This window comes from Drosophila subpulchrella, chromosome X, assembly GCF_014743375.2.
Source record: "Drosophila subpulchrella strain 33 F10 #4 breed RU33 chromosome X, RU_Dsub_v1.1 Primary Assembly, whole genome shotgun sequence".
NCBI lineage: Eukaryota > Metazoa > Arthropoda > Insecta > Diptera > Drosophilidae > Drosophila > Drosophila subpulchrella.
In genome coordinates, this window is record NC_050613.1 from 5,971,839 (window position 1) to 5,976,800 (window position 4,962).

The window sequence follows — 4,962 nt, forward strand, 5'->3', positions numbered from 1 at the left end:
CATAGTGTTCCACAACAGGGGGCCCAGGACCGATCCTTGTGGAACCCCAGCAGTTACGAAGTACTCTTTCGGGCCGTCGCTCGTATCGAAAAGCAGCACCCTTTCGCCGAGGTAGCTGTCGACTATCCTGGTGAGGTACTCCGGAATCCGTAGCCGTCTTAGTGCCTGCATGATCCTCATCCAGTTCGCCGTGTTGAACGCGTTTTTGATGTCGAGCGTGACCAGAAGGCAGTACTTCTTCGTGCCGCCTTTCCAACGCTTCCCGCGTATGGCTTCCGCAGCTGTCCCGGTGACCATTCGGATCGCGTCCAGCGTTGACTTTCCTTTCCGGAAACCAAACTGGGTGGTGGATAGGCCACCAGCCGCATCTACGGCCAGGTTTAGCCGTTTCGAGATGAGCTTCTCGAACACTTTGCCAACAGTGTCAAGCAGACAAATTGGCCTGTAGGAGGAAGCTTCACCAGGAGGCTTCCCAGGTTTGTTGAGTAGAAGCAGCTTCTGTACTTTCCATCTCCGGGGAAATGTTCCCTCGCGCAGGCAGGCGTTGTAGAGGTCCGCGAAAGAGCCCGGCCGAAGCCCAAGCGCCAGCTACATTGCTCTGTTGGGCACTGCGTCGGGACCTGGGGCTTTGTTGTTCTGCAGGCTGCGTCCTGCTTCAGCAACCTCGGCCTCCGTGACTTCCTCGATCTCCCACGTAGGCGCCGTTTCGTGCTGTACGCTTTCCTTGGCGCTACCCGAAGGAAACAGTGTGCGAACAATATCGCTAAGTGTTTCAGGGTCCGTTGGAGAGCGGCTGCCTGCGCTTACTCGCTTTACCACGAGTCTGTAGGTCCCACCCCACGGATCCTGTTCGGCTGCGTCGCACAGCTTCAGGAAACATTCCCGTTTGCTGTCCAGAATGGCGTGCTTCAGGGTCCTCCTGGCTTGCTTGAAGGCGGCGTGTGCGGCCTCGGCCCTGTCGGTCCTTCTTGACCGTTGAAGAGCCCTTCTGGCTCTGAGGCAGATCCTTCTGAGGGTCGCTATCCCCGAGTTCCACCAAGGTACCGGCTCGTGGTCTCTCCTGTATGGTTTGCGCATCAGCATCCCTGTCCTGCACGCATCCTCCAAGCTGGCTGCTATCGCGTCCGCGTTGGTGTTCGCGTCTGCTCCAGTGGAGCAGTGCATGTCGGCGAGGCACCTGCTCATCGCCTCGGCGTTTAGCGTCTCCTGGCGGTAGCCCTTGACTGTTCTGTTACGGGTTTCTGGTCCTGGCCGTGTGCCCACTGTGCATAAGATTGCCTCGTGGTCGCTGGCCGTGAAGAAGTCGCCGATTCTCCAGTGAGAGCGCCGGGCTAACGCGGAGCTCACAAATGTGAGGTCTATGATAGACCCAGCTCCAGCCCGATTGAACGTCTCCCGGGTCCCTTCGTTTAGCAGCGTTACGTCTAGCGTTGCAAAGGCATTGAGTAGGGTGTGCCCCCTTATGTTGCTGCTGGGGCACCCCCATTCTTCGGCCCACGCGTTGAAGTCGCCTGCGATGATAGCGGGGTAACGGCCCCTTGCGTCAAAGGCGATCGTATCCAAGGCATGGCTAAAGTCCGTCGTGGAGAGGCTAGGTGCTAGATAGCAGCTATATACCCACATTTCGCCTATACGAGCTCGGACGAAACCCGAGCCCTTGTGCACAGCCATATCGCGGCCTTGCCCGATGTGTCCGTTATCCAGTCGCCGTCGTCTTTGGCTTTGTAGGGTTCACTGATGACAGCCAGGTCCGCCTTGCATTCCCTCGCTGACTGCAGGAGTAAGTCCTGCGCAGCCCGGCAGTGATTCAGATTTATCTGGATCACTTCCATTCGCGGGGTTTGGCTACGGCTCTTTTTGCGACGTGAGGACACCGCCTGCTTCCTGCTTGGTGGTTCCTCGACTTCGGTCCTCCTTCGGTGCATATAAAGCATACGCTCTCGTTGGGACACTGAGCGATTTTGTGCCCCGTCTTGCCGCACTTAAAGCAGCACCCACTTCTGTCCACTTTGCTATGACACTTTATAGCAATGTGGCCAATCTCTAGGCACTTGTAGCACCTGGGCTGCGAGTCCCTCCGTTTCACCTTGCAGATAGACCATCCTAACTTGATTTTGCCCTTGCAAAGAACCGCTTCTGCGTCTCTGCTGGGCAGTCCAACCACTGCCGTCTGGGTGTCTCTGTGTAAAGGACGTAGACTCCTCAATTTGACCGATTCGGCGTTCACGGCGAATTGGTCCACCAGAGCTTTGGTGACATCTACGGCCTCCACTAGCGGGTCAAAGTCGCTAATCACCACCGTCCTTGTCCTCGCACTTTCGCACATCGCTCGAACCGCGGTCGCTTCTCCTAGGACAGCCTCAAGGCTCTCTTTTATTTCCTCCGTGCTGGTGTCCTCGCTTCTGTTGAGCTCCAGAAGAAGGTTCCCGTTCGCTGTGCGCCGGACCTTGTTTACACGGGTGCTGAGGCTTTGTAGCTTGCCGTCGTCCCTACGGGTTACCATCGCTAAGACTTCGCTGTAGGTCTTGCCATTTGCCTCCACTATAAGGGCGTCCGGGCGGTGAGGCTTTCGCGCCCGCTTTCTTGGAGCAGCCTTTCTCCAGGCGGTGGTCGGGTCCTTTCCATCGTCCTTTCCAGCGCTGCCTCCCGCGGCTGTTTTTGGCATGCTCCTCATGTGGGTTTCTCTTCTTTTTCTGCTGGGATCCCGCTGGCGCTCTTCGCGCAGACGATTGCGCTGGTGAAGTCGGGGGCTCTCCCCCGTCTAGAACCGTGCCGGGCTGGCTAAGCCATTGCAGCTTGCACATGTTTATGTACATATGCTAATTTGGTGTATGATGTCTGCACATATGTACATATGTACATTGTAAATTGCAGCTTGCACATGTTTATGTAAGTTAATTGTATTTCCGCACAACTTACTTATTATTTATTGAAATTAATTTGGTATTTATTGCATTTATGCTTAATATTGTTTTAACTTCGCACTTATACATACATATGTATATGTATGTATGTAATTGCATTCTAAATACATAAGTATGTGCAATCACATTTAAGTTTTTAGTAAATTTGTTAAATTTCTCACTTCACTAACTACACTTTACTTACCTGGGAAAAGAATAATTTAAGGTTGGTTGGTAAAAAATTTGGTAATTTTGTAATAACACTTGTGGCTGAACTTTACTCTTTCAAATGAAATCTGCAAGTGGCGAGAAATGCAAGAGGCGAGAAAAGCCGCGCGCTTCCTTGCATGTTCCCTTTTGTCTTTTTCGTTTGCTTTTCAAGAGTACCGTTTGTTTGGCCTATGCTTGCTTCTATTACAGTGGCGGGAAAAAATCTAGCATCGAGGCTACGTACAGCAAACATATTATAATATATAACAGCAAACTTTACATTATTGTAAATCTAAAATTTTTTTTGCCGTAAAACAAAATTGGAAATTAAAAATATTTACCAGCAATTTTTGTTGTATATGTAATTACGTAAATAAATTTTATTTTACGTAACTAGAGGTGCTAAGAATTCTTGACAGTTTCATATGTGTACAGAAAACATACATTCGGTTTTACCGAAAAAGACGATTGTAAAAAAATGGGCATCGGCAACCTTCGGGTTTGAGTTTGGTTTTTTTACATTCCCACTAAAATACACCTGGATGCACTATATTGAAATACACCCAGATGGCACCCAAAAGACTGCCCCCCGCACGCACATTTGCTAGTTAAATTTGCATGCGTGCTGTTTTCGTAAAAAAGGTACGATCCAGAACTATTTTTACGTTCCCGAAATCCCGTTTGGGCATGCTTCTGGATGCACTATATTGAAATACACCCAGATGGCACCCAAAAGACTGCCCCCAGCACGCACATTTGCTAGTTAAATTTGCATGCGTGCTGTTTTGCGTAAAAAAGATACGACCCAGAACTATTTGTTTCGGAATACGTTCCCGAAACGGGTGTTTGGGCATGCTTCTGGATGCATTATTCTGAAACACTTCTAGAAGGCACTGCAATAGAATGCACCCAGTACGCACATTTGCCCTGGAAAATTTGCATGCGTGCTGTTTTGCGTAAGAAAGGTACGACCCAGAACTATGTTTTTTTAAAACACGTTCCGCAACTTACGACTGGGGAATAAAATTTATAAGTATGTATGTCTATCTAACATTTAACAAAATAGCATTTAAACATAAACATATTTTAAAATGCGCTCAGACTTACATGCCTATTCATTTTTTTTTCCACGCCGCCCTGCAAAGTCGCTTCTCATGTACATACACATGTATGTATAGACAGATGCACGTGATTTTCATTGTTTTTCTTAAAATTTTGCACATTCTTGAATGTCTTTTACAAATTTGTTCTTATTACTCAATTAATTAAGGTTTCAAATTCTAGCGAGCACTTTCAAGCTTATGTGGTGGATGCCGAACTGGAATCTTTTAAGATTGTATAAAAACTATAATTATAAGTTAATCACAATTAAGAAATTTGAGTTAATAAGTATACATAAGTACGAAAAAAAGACCCAATGTAAATATCCTAAAATAATGTGTTAATAAGAAATACTGTAAATATTTTGTACAAACTGTAAATAGATAATAAAACGTATAATTAAAAAAATTGGTATATTATTTTTTATTTAAATTTGTCTTTGACATTATAATATCAAATTGGTATTTTTAATATCCAATCTACTACAATGTTCATTTGAAATTATAATATCAAATCTACAATAATATCAAATTTACAACAAAAATATTTCAAAAAATTGATACCGCGTAATGTAAAAATGATATTACCGAAATATCGTTTTTACCATTTCGAACATATCAAATTTATATGTGCCGTATCAAGGCCGAATTGATTCTGGATTTCATCAAATTGACCATCATATCATATCAATTTTTTTTTCTGTGTAGCCGAGTCAATCTAGCCATGTCCGTGCGTCCGAATGAAAGCT